Source organism: Vicugna pacos, chromosome 7 (genome assembly GCF_048564905.1).
Source record: "Vicugna pacos chromosome 7, VicPac4, whole genome shotgun sequence".
Lineage (NCBI taxonomy): Eukaryota > Metazoa > Chordata > Mammalia > Artiodactyla > Camelidae > Vicugna > Vicugna pacos.
The window spans coordinates 68,820,953-68,841,082 of record NC_132993.1 but is presented as its reverse complement, the minus strand read 5'-3'; the positions used below and the strand labels follow the sequence as shown (position 1 = coordinate 68,841,082).

The following is a 20,130-nucleotide window of genomic DNA, read 5'->3' as shown; positions in this document are numbered from 1 at the left end:
TGCTCCACAGCCCCAGAGCCTCATTAGAGAATCACGAATGTGTATGGACATATGCCAATACCTTACATTATTAATGCATAGGTTCCCTCTATATTTATACAGGTTAACAGATACTTCCTTAAATAAAATATGGATTATCTATGGAAAGTACAGATGGATTATAATTCCCAGCAAAACTTTAGAGTAGCTAGGCTTTAAATACAATTTAAAATGTTAAAAACATATAAATAATATTGTTCACTCTGTTGAAATCCTGTTTTAGCCACAACCAACCCTAGTTTACTTTCTCAATTCTCCATTTCAATTTGTAAGTGTAAACATTTTTCCTTTCCAGGTTTTTAATATGCATTATTTTATTTAAGCTTAAAAATACTTTTACTGTATATATTTATTTTCATTTTATAGGGGAGAGGATGGAGAGTCATAGAGATAAAGTTGTAGGATATGAAATTTCTTTAGTAACAAAAGATGACGGGACATACAAAAATGATTACATAAACCACAAACTAATACAGCATGCTTCCAGCCAGAGGTGGAGATTCCCAGGGCCCCCAGGTAATCTATGACAACAAAATCTATGGATGGCATTACCTAACCAGATAAAAGATGGGTATAGAGGATAGACAGACAGATAGACAGACAGACAGACACATACATACATACTAGATGATACATGGATACATACCATATATGTGCAACCTGTGTACCATATATACATACACATGTATATATAAATTACATGTGTCCTGTTATGTACACATGCACATATATTCACATGTGATCACAGATATGTATGCACACACTCACACAAATACACAAACATCTATTTATATAGAATTCCCCTTTTGCCAATCTCACAGGAGAACCATACACCAGATTACATAAGTAATTATTACTGTTTTCAGTACTTCTTCCTTTGTCTTGTTCCTTTAGAAACTCATTACAGAATCACATACACCTATCTGTACCAGCATGCCAATGGTTACTACCAGACAATGTGTAATGTGTCTCAGAGACTTTTATCTATAGCATTTAATATGGGAGAAGTAGAGAGCTAAGAGATTTAGAGCAAATGGAATTTGAAGTTGTATTAATAAGACTGATTTGTAATTATCTTTAGTTTCTACCCTGATGCAGAATACTTGGATTTTTTTTCAGAAAGTAGTTTCATGACATAAAAGTTTAAATTTTCATGTGGAATTGGATGAGTTATTTAAGTCTTAATTGTTGAGATCACAGTGTCAAATTATATAAGAAAACAGAATATTAAAGCACGTTAATCAAATATATTTAATTACTTACATCAAGACAAGCCCTATCTTCCACAGAAAATGAAAAACAACTAATATTCAGTGTATTTGAATTTGGAAAAATGAGAAGACACTTGATTGGAATTTGTGCTTTGCTTTATGCCATTTGAAGTCTTTGGCTCTGAGAACATAAAGATGTTAATCACTTCCTTAAGACTGTTTTAGCATCCACTGAAAGACAAACACAAGGCGAAGCGTCATACACCTTTTAGAAATATTCTGAAAAGCTAAGCAAGCAAAGAAGAAAAAGTCTTTCATATTTGAACCTCTACCAAGACCCAAACTTGGTAAACTGGTTAAAATTTTTTTAAAAAAAGACACAAAAGAACACCCCTCCTACTGCCAGTGAACTCTTCCACAACACCTTGGGAGCAATACTGATCTCTGTAGGGTATCACTAACCTCTTTGTTTTCTCATCACCAGCCACTCAGAGCACCATTACCTTCCTCCCTTCTTCCCAGATTGGATACTTCGAGATTATTTCCACTCCTTGCGTGTGTAAATTTGGCTCATGACTTTTCACTCTCTGTTCAGCTGCCTTATCTTTTTAGACAAAACATGTTCACCCCTTCAGCTGCTTTAGACATTTCCGGCTTTCTATCTTCAGTTCTATGCCTGGACTATGATTCCCTCCTCCAGTTTCCTCTTAAGTCACTGTGAGTGAGTAATAGTCACCTTAGGATCAAGTTCCCCAGCAATCAAGCTGTTTTTCTTACAGGCAATCGCTCTCAAATGCTCTTCTCAAACTTTAAAACTTGATTTTTTGGCACCAGTTCGATAGGAATTCTGGATTCTACAGCTTTCATGCTTATGTGACCCAACCGCTGCAGATTTCGGGGCTTGTGGCATGAGGTTGAGTGGGTGGATTCAGTGGTGAATAGTTTAATGAGTCACTCACTGAGGGGGTTTTAGTGCTGAAAACTGAACCCAGAGAGATGAACAAGAGGTTCTTAAAGAACATGAGCAATATCATTTCATAAGAAGAAAACACCTGACCAAAACCCAAGAAGGCTATAGCATCTCCTCTCTCTTTCAGGAAATCAGAAAGTGTCATTGTGTACCATTATTAAGTGGCTAAGAATACAAGTTAATAATTTAGTTTGGAACAATACCACATTTTAAAATAAAAGGTTGTTGTTTTGGTGGTATGTTGCGCTTGTGGCCCCAGTCTTCCCTCCCTATTGTCATGCTCTTTTCCACGTGACTTTGCAGTTTTTCCCTCCACAAAGGAGGCTGATTATATTTCTAACTCTTAGCTATGCGTTTGGTCATGAGACTTGCTTTGGCCAATAGAATGGGCTGAAGGTAAGAGTGTGCTAGTTCTAAGCCTAGAAAACAGAATGTGTTTTCATCTTCTCTCTTGTTCTTCTACCATTGCCCTAAGAAGGACATGCCTGGGCCAACTCAATGGTCCCAGAAGGATAATGAGAAATATGTGGAACAGAGCTGCTCTCACGAGCTGCCCCAACCGAGCCCAGACTAGATCAGTGACCCGAGCCACCCTGCAGAAACCAGCATGAACTTACATCAGATAAACCCCAGCTGCCTCAGCTGAAGGTTGCATTAAGGCACTGGATTTACACTGTTTGTTATACCATAACAGCTATTCAGTACACACTGAATAGTCTATCAAATAAGTATAGAATTAGTTACTGACAAGTTTATCTAAAGTCCCACTTCATTATAATTTTGTGAATATATTTTAACTAGATGTCTCCTAGACAATGTCTGCACTTACTGTAAGAAAAACACATAAACAATTCCTTTATATTATGGAATCCAATAACAGACATTTGCCCCAAAATAGTACCAGTCGAGACTTACCCTCACCGAAATTTACATTTTTTATCACACAGAAATTTATCAGTAAAATTAATTTCCAGAATCATGCCTTTGAAGTTTGGCCAAGCCCTAAATTTGTCTGTGAATCTCCAAATGCTGACAGTATATCATGGGAGTTAAGAATAGATTTGGCCTTAAAATCGAATACTGGAATGGTGGTTACCAGGGACTGAAGAGAGACGGAAATAGAGAGTTATTAAACGAGAGGCACAAAGTTTCAGTTAAGTAAGATGAACAAGCTCTACAGATCTGCTTTATAACACTGTAGCCATAGTCAAAAATAATGTATCATACACTTAAACTCTGTTAAGAGGATAGACCTCATGTTAAGTGCTCCTACCTCAATTAACAAAAGAAAAAGAGAGAGAGAGAGAGTAGAATTGAAATTACACAATTGTGGATATAAGCCCAAATGAGCTACTCATTGGCTACTTGTCCTCAGAAGGTAATTAAGATTTTCTGAGCTTCAGTTTTTTATCGCAGAGGAAAATACTAATAACAGTATTTAATTATATTGCATATACAGCATATACAGCACTTAGCCTACTATCTGACAAATGTGTTATTTTCAAAGAAAGTTTAAATTATATTTATTGATATTGTAGTATTTATCCATATTTTATATTGTTCTTTTAAAAAGTAGTTGTTGAAGATATGCCATGAGATGAAACCAGCTTCAGGGGTGGAGACAATCAGCAAGGGATCCCTCCATGTTGAAGAAAGGACCCAGCTGCATTGCTGAGAAAGCACTGTCAAGAAGACCTGGCGTGAGATCAGGAGGAGAGTAATGGATCTCAGGCAGTATCTCATGGGCCGCAGCCCAGAGGAGAAAAACAGTGGGAACAGAGAATACACTTCATACAAACTTTAAGATACTATCTTGTCAGTGGTGACAAAAATCAGTAACAGATTTGTGAAAGGCAATATGTACCAAAAATGTTAATGTGTATAACCTTTCTTCAATAATTCTATCCTAATGAATTCATCCAAAGAATAGCAATAAATATATGTGCAAAGACATTTACATAAGGATATGCAAGCAGTGCTGCTAACAATAGTGGAAATGGCAAGCACACATGTTTATTAAAAAAGGAATATTTGGCACAGCCATTATGGAAAACAGTATGGAGATTCCTCAAAAATACCAAAAATAAACTTAACATATGATCCAGCAATCCCACTCCTGGGCATATATCCAGAGGGAACTCTAATTTGAAAAGATACATGCACCCCAATGTTCATAGCAGCACTATTTACAATAGCCAAGACATGGAAACAACCTAAATGACCATTGACAGATGACTGGATAAAGAAGTTGTGATATACTTATACAATGGAATACTACTCAGCCATAAAAATAATAAAATAATGTCCTTTGCAGCAACATGGATGGACCTAGAGATCACCATTCTAAGTGAAGTAAGCCAGAAAGAGAAAGAAAAATACCATATGGTATCACTCAGATGTGGAATTTAAGAAAGGAAAGGAAAGGAAAGGAAAGGAAAGGAAAGGAAAGGAAGGAAGGAAGGAAGGAAGAAAGAAAGAAAGAAAAAGAAAGAAAGAAAGAAAGAAAGAAAGAAAGAAAGAAAGAAAGAAAGAAAGAAAGAAAGAAAGAAAGAAAGAAAGAAAGAAAGAAAGAAAGAAAGAAAGAAAGAAAAAGGAAGGAAGGAAGGAAGGAAGGAAGGAAGGAAGGAAGGAAGGAAGGAAGAGAGACACTAGAGAATTCACCTACAAAACAGAAACAGACTCACATACTAAACAATCTTATGGTTACCAGGAGAAAGGGGATGGGAAGGAATAAATTTGGTAGTTTGAGATTTGCAAATGTTAACCACTATATATAAAAATAGATTAAAAAAACAAATTTTTTCTGTATAGCAGAGGAAACTATATTCAATATCTTGTAATAACCTCTAATGAAAAAGAATATGAAAATGAATATTGTCTGCAATCCCAGGGAGAGAGATGTTTGAAACATGGTTTGGGTACTTTAAAAGGGGCAGTTTCAGAGGAAAAGTAATATTATGAGGACATTACATATGACAAGTACCAAGTTCTATTGTTTACTTGTGATAGCCTGCTCATCTTTCTAACAACCGTATGTGACAAAAGCTTCCATTGATTGAAAACTTCCTCATTACCAGAGCTATATAGAGTGCTTTGGGGCATTACTTCAGTTAATCCACCTTCCAACTCAGCTGGTAGATATTCTTATCCCTGGTTTCTGCTAGCTATCCTCAGAGACAGAACTTTCCAACATACAAAGACATCTCAGGGCAGTAGGAAGAGGTTTCCATCCAAAATGGGGCATGAATAAACCCTAGCTGTGAGTCACCACTTGGTCTCCTCCAGTATGGCAGAGACTCACATTCTTAGTGGTGAATCTTTTCCAGATACCACTGATCAAAAGGCATCTACCTGACCATAGCCATGTTTCCAGTTATAGGTTGTGATTCCTTAGGAAATATAATTTATACAAATCTCCTCAAGCTCATCTGACCACCCACCTCAAAGCCTATCCCTAAAGTCCAGAAGAGGGTTCTTCTCCCTGGGAATGTCCCGTTTCATTATCAAACAGTTTTAAGAGCAAAATTTCATTATCACACAGTTTCATCATAGACAAAAAAAAAAAATCTCATTTGCCAATATTTCTGGGTAAATGGAGTTGTGCAAAATATCATGCTTTCTACAATCTAATCCTTCAATATTCAAAAACAATCTTAAGTTTCATCATTTTACAAAGAAACTAAAGAATGCTTATTTAGTTAAGTATAAAATTCTTTTTATATAATTTACAGTATACTTACTTAAAAACTAAAAATTGGAAAGATGATAAAACAATGTGTACTTATTTGTCCTTATGAATATGAAAATTAAAACCCATGACCATATTTTCATGTATTTGTACTAAGTTTTAGTAAGTTGGAAAAAACCTTAAGTTTTGTAATAGGAGTTAGTTTATAATTCATGGAGTTAATTTACAGCTCTATGGTTAATTTCCCCAGATGTACCAATTAAGTATATGCATACAAGGTGAAGTGTGTGTATTATGGGAAAATATTGTCATCATGAAAAATTATTTTTCAGATTGAATTGTCTCTGTTGATCAAATTCAAGAGTGAAATTCCAAAGAAGTGAGGAAACTACTCATGAAGATTCTGCTCAGCACTCACACCACTGGATTCATCTACCAAACACATGAACATAATTGTATCTATTTGTAAGAACAAAGCTTCTATTTGAGGAAGCGGTCTGGCCTTGAAAAATATCCCACAAATCACCAGCTTATTCCGTAACTAAAATGAGGTGACAAAACTGAAGCAGGAAAAAACAAACAAAAACAAAAAACTAAGCTCCATGCTCATCAAAATTAATACATGAAGTCCCATCCAATTTACGTAACCAATAAACTTCAAAGTACTGGTGGCTTTTCTCTTCATATTTTATTGCTACAGTATTTTCTGATTTGGGACAATTTGTAACAAATAAGGCAAGAACACTGGCAGCATGACACATACAATTGCTAAAAACATAATTTGTTTGGCAACTAATTTGTGGTTATTTTGATTCAAATGCTAAAAATGTAAATGAAAGTTATAATTTCAAAATGAGACTGAGTTTAGCATATTAGATTCTGGGAAAATTTTTTCAGTGGATTATAAGGCAATATGAGAAATTCCATGGCAGATTTTGTGTGAATTCCAAATATTGAGTCCAGCATATATTGTCAGAGAAATGAGACTGATTTTCTGCAATGTATTTCAAGTATTTACTTTATCATACCATATCATAAAAGATGTCACAGTAAATGAAAATGAAAGGGTATTTCCTTGGATTGAAAAAAAAAAAGACTTAAATGATTGTGAGCAATAAACATGTACATTGTTCCAGATGCACTAGAAGACACAAAAGAAAGATAAACTTAAATCGTACATGTGATATGTTTACAGTTTAGTCTGGCAGCAAAAGCAAAAGGGACAAAATCTTCAGTTGGCAAATTCCAGGTTCTATTGTATGATATGGGCTATAGGTACTACAGTTCATGAATGGGAATTAGAGGGAAGGGAGTAACAGAGGAGAATTGTTCAGAGAAGGCAAGGGGTTTTCCCAGGCTGTGAATTTGTTCGCACTTTGATAGGCAATGGTAGCATAATGCCACTTTGATAGGACTCATGAGCGAATTCAGAAAAATGGAATGGATTTGGCATGGGTTTAGTTCTCTATTGCTGCCAAGGAAAATTAACAAAAATTCAGTAGCTGAAAACAATACAAATTTATCTTCTCTAGTTCTATAGGTCAGAAGTTTGACAACTTGGACTGAAATCAAGGCATCAGCAGGCTTAGTTCCTTAATGGATGCACTAAGGGAGAAATCTTACTCTTGACTTTTCCAGCTTCTGAAGGGCTCTCTCTGGTCTTGCTTAAAGACCCCTACACTTCAGACTGAGCAACAGGGAACCTAATCCTACTCACAGGGCCATCTCTCCCTGACCACAGCTGGGAAAGGTCCTCTGCTTTTAAGAACTCATGTATTTAGATTAGATTCTGGATGACCTCCCTGGAACAAAGCCCTTAAGCTTAATCAAATCAGCAGTCTTTTGCCAAGTAAGGTAACATATTCACAGGTTCTGAAATTAGGATGTGGACATCTTGGGAGTCATTATTTTCCTAACACATCATGGGCATGAGATGGGATACTCTCCCTTGTTTCCTTTCTTAAAGTTTTCTAGCTTTTAAAATGTTGTTTCTTAAACTTAACATTAGGCTAAGCTTAACCCAATAGTAACAGGCTGATTTTAATTTGAGCATGGAGGCGGGGGACATGGTGAAGGTGGAGAGGAGGAAAAAAGGACCTCAACTTTCATAATTTTCTAATTTGCCTCAAGTTACTCATGATGTTAACATAGAGAAATTAAGCCCATTTTATAAGAATGTTCCATCTTGGAGCTCCTACTTCATCCAAATAATTATACACAATGACCTTGGTGATAGCTGTGTTCCGATAAGAGAAGAAGTGGCCTGCGCTTGGGTTGTCTCCAGTCATCAAGAGTCCCTCAAAACAGGCACAGGCATCTTTTGTTAAACAGTCTAATCCAGATAGCTCCCTTTGGCACTCATGTAGACCTCAAACACACAGAGATTTAAATGGTCAACAAATTGTTAAAAGCACTTAATTTCTGTCTACTGCCCTCTCCTAGTCTCCTGGCCACACCAGTCTCACAAAATTCCACTCTTTGATCTTCCATTTACTAACCTCCATTTGGGTTCATTGTCTTATATGCTGTGATCTGCAAACCCAGCCCTGTACAGTATGGCCCCTCAGCGCAAATTCTGACAGAAGAAAGAAGGCACCCACAACAAGCAAAAGTTACAACGGGATTCTTGGTAGCAAATATAGCTGATGACTATTTTGAGGTTACTCTACGCAGGGTCTTAAATGTTACACAGAGCTCCCAGGAAGATGGCAGCCCTGGTCCATCCACAGGTTGACTGGCAAGTGCTGTGACCAGAAGTTCTATACTCCAGTCCCTGTTCCTTGAGCTCTGCCCTCGGATGTTCCACCGCCCAGAGCTTGCATGCACCATGGGGCGCCCCAGGACCAGGAGCTGGTAGGTTCGGGGGCTCCTGGACGGGGGTCCTGGGGCGCCCCTCCTCTCTCGGGACCTGTTGTCCCGGTTCTCATCTTTCCCCCGGATCTAGTATTCAGGGCGGACCAGTGGAGCAGACCCGGCAGCTGCTGACCCTCTATTACCCCACGGGAGCAGTGCTTCGCTTCCACAACCTGTGCACAGCACCTGCCAAATACAGTGTTTGACGCAGAAGGATATGTGAAGCCTCAGTCCTGCATTGTCATTGTGATCCGCCACGTGGCGCTTGATCCCAGCCATTATGACGTCCAGGGCCGCTTCCGCATTGAGCTGTCTGAGGAGGGAACAGAGGGCCGTGTGGTGGGGTGCAAGGACATCACCTCGGTTTTGAGGGTCCCTGTGTACCCCCTTGAGCTTCTGGGACAGCCTGACCCAACACCCCATCCAGGGCTTCCTTCCTGGACAGCACCACCCATGGCCCAACACTTCCCAGAAAATCCCCACCCTCAGCTGGCCACCAGCTCCTTCCTCCTCTTCTTGCTAAAGGGCGTAGTCTGTGGCCTTCCTGCTGCTCCACTCCAGGATGAACTCAGCAGCCAGCTGCCCCAAATCCTGCATGTCTCCCTGGGACAAAAGTTGGTGGCAGCCTATGCCTTGGGCCTCCTGTCCGTGGTGTTCCTCCGGACCTGAGCTCCAAGCTCAACCTCCAACCCTCTCCCTGGGCAGGGACATGGACCTGGATGTGAGACAGCCACTGTGATGCTTATAACCTTGCCTCAACTCCTGCTTCCTTCTTCCTCCTTCCTGCCTTACCCCAGCCCCAAAACCCAGGATTTGTATTCATTTTCCAAGTTGACTAAAATAAATTTGTAAAATTGAACTGAGAAAGAAAAGTATTGCACAGAGAATTTTGTCTTGATGGGGTAACTCAACATGAATAAGGAAGTTTCAGGGCTTAATTGATATTTTAGAAAGATTATTTAGGTACATCTGCCAAAAAATAACAAAAACAAGAATTGGGGAGACGCAGATAAGAGACTAGGTGTGAGGTTTGCTTAGTAGTTGAGGAAATCAAGATTATGTCAATTTAAAAAAACACTGGCTTCATTCAGAGAGTTATAAAACATTTTAAAGTGTCATTTCTCTTTTTAAAATTTATACTTTTTTTAATTAAATGGTAGATTTCAGATTCTGATTTTGATGTGTATGTGTGTAATGGAAACAGTCTAATAAGAAAAATTTCAGAGGGGTGAATGAGTAATAATTTTAACATTTTAGATATTGTTTGATATTATAGTCACAGTCAGTTTAGTTGTGCATAAATATCCTGCATCGTAAGAGTTAACGTTTTTAAGAAAATTCATTCTTGCTTGCAGTAAATATAAGGAAAAACTGAAATCATTTTTCCTTATAATTGAGGAAATGTATATAAAGTGAACTAAAATCATTTCCAATAACATCTGTCAAACACTTTGGTCATTATATATTTTTAAAAAATTATCTCTACAGTTTTAGCCTAAGAATATATGAATAATAATGGTTTAAAAGACTCTTGTTCTACATGGAAAGCTATTAATTTGAACCATGCTCCTAGAGAATGTCATTCTAAGTGAAGTAAGCCAGAAAGAGAAAGAAAAATACCATATGAGATCGCTCATATGTGGAATCTAAAAAACAAAAACAAACAAACAAACAAAAACAAAGCATAAATACAGGACAGAAATGGACTCATGGACAGAGAATACAGACTTGTGGTTACCGGGGGGGGGGGGGGGCGGGGTAGAGGGTGGGAAGGGATAGACTGGGATTTCAAAATTGTAGAACAGATAAACAAGATTACACTGTATAGCACAGGGAAATATACACAAAATGTTATGATAAATCACAGAGAAAAAAATGTGACAATGAGTGTGTATATGTCCATGTATGACTGAAAAATTGTACTGAACACTGGAATTTGACACAACACTGTAAAATGATTATGAATCAATAAAAATGTAAAAAAAAAATTTATAATAGATATTTAAGATACTAAAAAAAAAAAAAGAACAACAGACGTACATTAGGCCAATCTAATCCCTTGCTAGAGAATATTAAGTAAATGGGATAATATATAATTAAATATTTCTACTACATAATAACTAATTTTTATACTTTACTAGATGGAAAATTCAAAAGGGGGATATTGGTTATACAGATAAAATGTAAGAACTATTAACTCATCTTTAACTACAAAGAAACTTCCAAAGTTCAGTTAATTAGGAAAAAAAAGTCTTAGTTCATTTGCAAGAATATGCTGTTATATTAACATTTTCTTAAATTCACTTTTAACATTTTACATCAAGATTACAACTATAGCAAACTTACACTAGTGAAAGTGAGAATTTAATCACTGATGCAGATAATTCCAGTCCTTAGGTCCTACTGTTTAACATAAGTAGGGGTCTAATTATAATTTATTCAAATGAGCCATATGCTGTGACCAAACTTATCAGATTGCCATTCAAACTTCTATGATATAGATAAAATCCTAACTTGTTCATAGAACAAAACAGTGGGGGAAAAATCTCATAAAGTAATTATTTTGTGCAATTAACACGTGTGGAAAGTTTGTTACTAACATGAGGGACTTAAAAGATTTCTATATCTAAATCTGCTTTAACTTTGATCAATTTAGTGAGAAACTTTGATGAATTTACTTCCTTACTGACCTAGTTTATGGAGCTCTTTAAACTTTAGGAAAAATAGTTACATTTTTAAATGCTTGATATGAGACACTGTCATGAATTATTTGAGGTAAGTCTTCCCTTTTGCCTGGACCTCACAGAGGTTGAGCTAAAGAACAGGATAACTCCCTTCCATGTCAGTCAATTTAGAAGGTTTGGGAACCTCATTAATCATTTCTTGGAGGGTACTTCTAGGACATAACTGTCTCAATTACAAATAGGGTCATGTGAAAGTTAATGAGTCCTTTAAATAACTCATTGGTTCCTTGTTCCATTTATTTTTGCTAATATGTTAGGGCAGAGATCACTTTTCTATGACACTGGAAAATTAAAAATAATTATCATCTGCAGGTTTCGCACAATTTTTGATTTGTTATCATATGTTAAATTTTATTTTAAATCTATTTAAATGTATTACAGAACCCTAATCATGGAAAATAATTATATCATTGTGACTTCAGAAGAGAAGGGAGATCTATTTCATAATTATTATAATGGATAAGAATGAAAATGAACAAATATAAATTTATTTAAAATATCAAACATTATTATTTTATTATTGTTATATCAGTCTGAAACCAGAAAGCAGTATGTCTCTCCATAATTTACATTAAATACAACAGTAGTGGTGTTTTGTCAAGAAAGGTAAGGTTATGTAGAAGTATAAAAAAAAAACAAAAAAACCCAGAGGCCTAACAACAAAAAACAAAAGTCCATTTCTCATTCCTACAAATACACTGTGGATTCCATAACATCCCAAAACCATTCTCTGTACAGCAACTCAGGAATCCAGACTGCTTCAATCATGTGACCATTATCTCAACACAAGTCTTTGTTTTTGCCAAGCTAGGGAGAGAGATTGGAAAATCGAAGATGAGCCAAACTCTCTTGGCCTGTAAGTTTTATGTATCACCTCTCTTCACCTTTCATTGACCATATCAGCTTTCACAGTTCTTGGCCCCACCTAACCCCTGGAGCAAGGGAATATAGAGGACTAATGGAATATATATGGGGAATATTATTTGAGGACTGTTTCCTTTGTTCCCATTAATTTACGAAGAAACACACTCAACTACTCTCCAAGTGAGACAACTCAAAGGTCCAATCCAGTCTGTTTCTGGATAATCCAGACCTCTGATATGTGAGTCTCTATATAAGGTTCAGATGTCAGTACTTTCAGTCAAAACATACATATAAAAAAAGACAGTTAAGGGAACCTCTTCATACACATACAGAAATAGAACAGATACTAGTTAGCAAGGAGAAGCCGAAGAGACACATCAGTCACTAGTACATAGATATTTCGGTTTCCGTGAGCAGACATCGTGGGAGGACCTAAACTGGGAGTGAGGAATATTCCTCCACTGGGTCTACATTCTTTTGGGAGCCTCCAGAAAGTGAGTTGTTCTCTGTGCCTCTTGGCTTCATCATTACGGTTGCTTTTCCCCCCCATTATCCTTGTTCCCATCTGATACAGGTTTGAGGACATATTCCCTATTTGCAATCTGAGGAGTTCTGTAAGTCAGCTTTCTGCCCATAGAAAGTTTGGGAATTTAGAGTCGTTTAAAGCCTGTAAAAGTTTTTTTTTTTTCTGTCCAAACACATAGTTTCTTAACCAAAAGAACTTACAAAAACCCGATAAGTTTTCAATCCAGTCTTCTCCATGTACCCAGAAAATACACAGCTCTTTTCTATTTTGTACGTCTCTATTCTTTCATTCCATTATTCATTCTCTCTATATAACAGGGTTGCACAGAAACTGTTTGAATTTCCGGGCAAAGCCACACTCTTAATCTGATCTTTGCCCTGAATCATTTTACCAAATTATTCAGTGCCACATTCTTAACCTGTTCTTTGCTTTGAGGCAATTTAATCAGTCGGAGATATATTACCAGACATTTATCAGTAAAGACTTTTCACTCTTATCATTTATTAGGGTCATAAAGCAATTGTTTTACCAACACTAAAATACTCTGAATTAAAGGCTCTCTCTACTCATTTCACTTTTGTTTGCAAATTAGCCAGTTCTATTCTGAGCCCATTTTTACTTAATACACCTCGCTAAAGAGTCAATAGCAAATCACACATATTAATAACATCCTGCTTTCAAACCAGAGTCCCAACGTTGTTAGGTACATGATCTGCTGCTCACAGTGTTCTAATGCTTTGCTATTGTATGAAATAAATTTCCGTCTTGTGAAAGCCTCTAATATCAGTTATCCTCTGCTCATCCACCACTGGATCCTTAGGTCAATGCCAAATATATTAGATTTTCTAAAACATCATCTCACCTCTGTTACCAATTTCTACAATAACCAAGATAAGCTAGCTAAGACAGAACAACTAGATAGGATGTATTAAATAGAAATAATGCCCACATTTCAGTGCTCAATACGACAAGGGCTTAGTTCTGGCTCATGCAGAATCTGATGAATATTTGAGCAACTCTTTGGGCACTGTTCACCTTGCAGCAACTCAGTGGTCCAAGCTGTTTTGATATTTTGGGTTCACAACACAAGGCCTCTAGGTACACAGTAGAGCAAGAGAGAAACTAAAGAATCATGCCTGAGATTCCCACTGCTTTAGCCTAGAAATGTCACATGACACTTCTCATACTTTATCCTCCAAAAATAGTCTGCGGTTCAAAATAACTACAATTGAACATAGGGATGAAGGGAAGAAAACAGAATATTTGGTGACAAGTACTCTCTGCCAAAAGAGACCTGCCACCCTAAACTTTTGTTGAGAGATGACTAATATATTTACCTTTTTTAAAAAAGAAGTTTCTTTAACTAACCCTATCTCAAATGAAAAATTGAACAAGCAGTATATTTTAATGGTTAAGGGTGTAGTTTCTTTTTCAGGTAATCCTGGTTGATCAGCACTGTGATTTTGGGACCAGAGAGGTTAAATGAGATAATTTCTATAAAACACCAGATATCTGAAGCATATGATGGTCATAGCTTTAACTGGGAAAAACACACTATATGCATTTTTCCATAATATAATATAGATATTTAATTCACAATCATCTGCTAAAATTAAGAAATCATATTAGTTGAACTTGCCAGAGAAATCTAATTCTTTTGCTATTGGAAAAAAAAAACAATAAAGCCAAGTTTTCACTTGAAACTTCAAATTTAGCTGGCTTCCTTAGAATTAATTTTAAATGGACTGAAAATTAGAACATGTGATGTGACACTATTCTAACTAAATTAATAAATTAAAGGAAGAGGGATGGCAATGAACTGGTGAAAAGGTTAGGAGAAGGATAGATTAAATTTAATGACCCAAAACACTTAATTTTGTCTTGGACAAAACCTAACAGTAATTAGGGTTAATTAACAGACACATGCCTCCACCATCTTAATTTAATATGTGCAATATTATTCTGTTTGATCTCTTTTCTTTGAAAACTGTTGGCTAAATGATACAGATAAAGAGAATGCTACCCTAATCAGAGAAAATGAGTTTCGACTTTGAATCTGATCTGTAGTCTGGCTCTTTTATAGCTGTCCTGACTTCTAAAGAAACAGATCTCTTTAAAAACAGAAACCGTTAGAATGGTTAGAATGTAGACGTGTTTGACGTATTAAAACTCTATACTTGTTTGATCTTACCAAACAATCTGAATGCACATCAACAGAAAGAAAGCTCACCTCTGCCACAACAGGCATGTTTACAATCATTTTAATGATATCATCAGATGTTGCTCTTCTATTCTAGGCTGCTACACAAAAACCATGTGAGAGAAGTTTATCACCCGTGCACAATGGAAATAACCTATTTAAAGGAATCACAGTAAATACAGATGGAAGATAGAACTCAATTCATTTCCTAGGTTAAAATACGACCTTAGAAACAAAGGCTGTTTTGTGGTAGAGTTTTTACCTTTTACTTGAAACCAGAAAAAAAAAGTTACAGTGAACAGACTTTTCCTGATCTCAAAACATTTGAATTTCAGTGTCTCTGGCAAAGTCTCTCGGCTGACAGGTTGGTTCTTAGCTCAGGTAAGAAATCTGAGTTTTAAAAGCTTTTCCAAAACATTTACTTGGTTCTTAAGCCATCTTGGATTTAGATGTTTTCAGGGAAGTTGGTAGTTAAGTAACCGTAACTTTATTGCCTCTATGCTTGTCTTTAAAAGGGGGTGGAAACTGCTGTGTGCTTTTTGAAGACTGAAAGAATTACAAGATAATTCCTCTTGAATCCGCACTGTTTTTAAGTACATTTTCTTTCATTTTTTTTAGGACAGGGATTGAATGTACTGTTGATTACTTTTAAAACCATTATTGAATGTATCCTAGAAATTTTGTTTAATTTTCAGTAATTTAACTTTATATACCGCTCTATATTTACAAATGAACAGACTGTAACTATCACAGGATTCTTAGTAATTCTTCATCCAACTGTACATAACGATGTGAAATACAAAGGAAAACTGAATACTCTTTCATTTATTAAATGATTTCTATGGATCTAAACTACATCGAGCCTTAGGAATGGAAGCACAAGTAATAGAAACGTAAGTAAGTTTTCTAGCAGCCAGTAGGTTATTAGAGGGATGCTGTGTCTGAGGCAGTTTTTGTTTCTGGTAACAGACTCAGAAGCACCTTCCCTGAAGTTCTGTTGTATGATCCTAGGAAAACTTCCTGATTGCTTAGCTCTCTGCAAGGACTCTGTGGAAACAAAGCTTCATTAATATGATTAGGAAAATAAAAGTGTGCAAGTTGGTTGGAATATCTTCCTACTGTTACGATCACAGGTAGCAATCTAGGGGTATCAAAGTCAAAATCACTTTTTTTCAACTACAAGGGAACAAATTACAAGGAATGATTGATCAAAAGGAGATATTAAAAAGGGAGATATTGAGGAGGAAGAAATAATAGTAAGGGCCCCATTTCTACCCCATTTCTATGTCTCATGAGCATTAGAAATGTTGGTGGTGAAGTTCTCTGACAAGAAATCTTTCTATCTGTCAGATATCAATCAAATGAAGAAGAAAGTATAGTAGGAGTTATCTTGATTAAATAAAATAGAATCAAAATTTATTTTGGCTTTGACTTTCCAGGTACATTGGAATTGCTCCATTTATGTAGAAAATGGCTAGAGTGAATCTAATCTCCCTGCATCTCTCCCCACGTGTTAACAGAATGTAACCTCTGATTTCCCTATCCACTATTTGCAGGAGGCAGGCCTATTTTGTGAATCTGAAGTAGGTAATGATGCACCCTAAAGAGTGCATTTGGCTTTCCTTTCTATGCAACTTTTATGGTTTCATTTCCCCCTTTTGATTTTCAAGTATGTAATTGTGTAACTCAACGGTACACACCTGGCTCTGAGTAGTCTAGCCCAGGCTGGTAAGAAAACAATTCATGAATCTCCGAGGTCTTGGCAACATTAATATGTCAAATTTAACAAAATTGCACAGAAATCCTAAACATACCTGCTGAATACTGATTGGAGATACCCTTCCTATATATAACATAAGATCCATTGTTTAGCTAAGGAATTCTACTTAGAGACTTTAAAGCAGTCATCATGGTAAAGAAAGAAATTGTGTACCTGAATGAGAAATTATTCCACTTATTTTTCTGCTTCCATACAGTGACAGCAGTTTTCTAAAAAATATGACTAAACTTATACAGAATCAGGATGAAGGAATGTTCATGCATAAAACAGAACAGATATAACTGTAAGCATATAAAAGAAAAGAGAGAGAGAGGGAAATTACAGCCTGTAAAATATTTACAATACATTCAAGGGCACTCAAAAATGTATATAATTGGACATTACCTATGCAAAGTGAGATTAAAATAATGGAGGTAATTTCCCAACACTTCTGTCCATCTCCTTCTATACTTTGCCATATTAAACTCCATTTGTCATAGTTATTTTCTACTAAACTAACAGCCACAAGTATCCTCTGGCTAAAATAAAATAATAAACCTAATGAAATAGATGATCATGTTTCTGAGACACTTCATAGAGCACGTGCAGCCACTGGTTGTCTTTAAGTTCTACTGACACTTGTAAAGCCCCTTCCAATCCCAGTGCCACTGCAGGAGTCCTCCTGTACGTCTGCCAGTGCAGGATTTTTGTATCAATACTTCTAGTACATTAAGCTAACTGAAAAAAAACTGGTGGTATTCAAGAATTACTACCTTTATAACAGCTGAGAACCAATTGCTTGGTCAATTTTCAACAATGTTGAGTGTATTCACTCCTTTACTGCTAGTAATAAGAAATGGTCCTTGGGGTCACGAATGCAGTTTGTGAGAACACTACCCAGTTTTCCTGTAGTTTTCTCTTCTCTCCCTAAAGTGGTACCTCACTCAGCGTACTTAGCAATTAAATTCACACTTAATTAGACATCCTAATACAGAGGTATTAAATTGTCAATAAGATTGTCAAGCCATCAGTGAGTGCCAGTATATATATCTTCAAGAGGGGAACTGAATTGATGCCAGTGCCTCTAAATGGAGTGTTGATTCATAACAGGATGAAGAAGAGATGGAAACCAACAATTCCTGCTTTTTAGAGAGTCTTGTTAAGATCTGGTGAAACATTTCATCAAGCTGTTACTTAAACTACTTTGGGATGTAGACAACATGGTAGCAGAGGTTGAACTACTGGCAAATGAGTAGTTAAAACTCAGAATGCTGGCCTGTGTTTAGTTACTCTTTGAGGCCAGACACTATCTGCCTGCGGCTTGCAATCCAAGCTGACTAAGAGTCCACCCTCATAGTTCAGAGCTTGGCATGGTTAGAAAAACCGACTTCTGTTTGCCAGCTTGAAGCTAGTTTAAATGCCAGCATGGAAACATCAGTCTTACTAGGAGGTATGATAAGGAGGTGCCTCAGATTCTCCCCAGTACCTTTCATCAAGAGGACACACCCTAACTTCTAGTTACTTGTGGGAAAGGGAGTGGGAAGGGATAAATTGGGAGTTTGATATTTGCAAATATTAACTACCATATATAAAATAGACAAAAAACAAAATATCTTCTGTGTAACTCAGGGAACTATATTCAACATCTTGTAGTAACCTATAATGAAAAAGAATATGAAAACAAATATATATATATATATATGTATATAAGTATATGTATGACTGAAACATTATGCTGTACACCAGAAATCGACACATCATAACCAACTATACCTCAATTAGAAAAGAGGGCACACCCTCTTTTCTAGCAAAGATCCAACTGCAATTATGCCTGCCTAGCCTAGATTAAAGATTATGTTTAATCAATTTATTTTGGCCAGAGATACAGGAGCATGGAATTGATTAAAAGCAAATAAGTGAAAACTTACTAAAATTTGAAGGGGATACACTAGCAATAAAATACAAAATCTGGCTAGGAAACATCTGTGGAAATCCCTCGGCCTCCAAGGTAGCATCAAAGAGAGATGCTAAAGCAGTGGATCCCCCGGAAGGACCAGTCAGGTCAGATATGGATGAGAAGGAAAACAAAGAGGAAAGTTCCTCTCTTTTGGTGATAGATTTTGGAACAGCCGTAGGGACAGGATGATTGGCTAATCAGGAAACTTACTTCACTGCCAGGATAGGATTTCCTGCCATTACTAAATAGCAGGGTAAGATACATGCTTTCAGTAGCAATTATTGTGTGTTTACAACTGTTCACACTTACAATGGAAAATTAAGTTAGAGCATTTCTTCTCCATAATTGTACATTGTGCATGTTAAAGGCAATACCTTCTGTTTTAACTCAGAGTCTCCAGATCATGAGTAGTCTCCTCTAACCTGTTAGAGTGGATATGTACCAGCCATGTGTCTTATCACCATATGTAATAAATGGCAAATGGATAAACCTTTGGGGGTGGTCTCCCCTGTGGGAGAGGTGAGCATCTTCCATGTGAAACGAGTATGGATGTGGAACTATTGCAGATACCATTAGTCTGCTGCCAAAATCCATTCTTAGCTTCCTTCATTCTATGGATTTCCAGAAGATTCTCATTTCTCTAGTCTCTCTTGAAGCAAGAAATAGTCATGTGGCCCAGTTCTGACCAAAGTAACCTAAGAAGAATTTTACTGGGGTCTTGTTTAAAAGATAATTTGCTACAAGGAAATAAAAGAAAACTGCTTGCTGTCTCTCCTTTCCCTTGGTTTTTGCCTTGCTAATATGATTCTTAGAGCTATAGACACCATTTGTAGCCAGGATACAAGAACGATGAGGACAAATAATCAGCATACTGAGAACTAGAAGGAAAACAGGTGAGTTGTATTGTTCTTTAATCACTGAATCAGTCATGAAACAATCTACCTCTAGGCAGCTTTTTAATTCAACAATAAATGATGTAATATTGTCTAGCCACTATTGGTCAGGTATTTTGTTACTTGCAGTTTAAAAGCATTTTTCAATGATAAACGCTGTTAGATGATTTAATCAACCCAATGTGCACCATGTGATTTGGAAAATTAAGAATTTACAGACTGTCATTCTTAGAAAGATCTTCATGTAAAATCAACAGGTCATAGCACTCTATATTGTTTGCTAATCTTTGAAGAATAGGGTAAAATTGGGATGTCATTTCTGAGGTATAATTTGTAGGGACCTAGTTCTCTAGAAGATAATTTCATGAATACGTCATAATAACATTCGTTTGTCTTTTGCATCATTTCTAACAAAGAGCCCAATAT

General features: G+C 36.5%; 1 protein-coding gene and 1 pseudogene across 4 annotated transcripts in view; one reads left to right on the top strand and one right to left on the bottom strand.

Moving 5' to 3' along the window:
• SEMA3A (semaphorin 3A) overlaps positions 1 to 20,130 on the bottom strand; it is a 695,593-nt gene that overhangs the window by 347,874 nt on the left and 327,589 nt on the right. The gene's annotated exons all lie outside the window — the stretch shown is intronic.
• On the top strand, positions 8,729 to 9,430 carry LOC102527861 (motile sperm domain-containing protein 3 pseudogene; annotated as a pseudogene).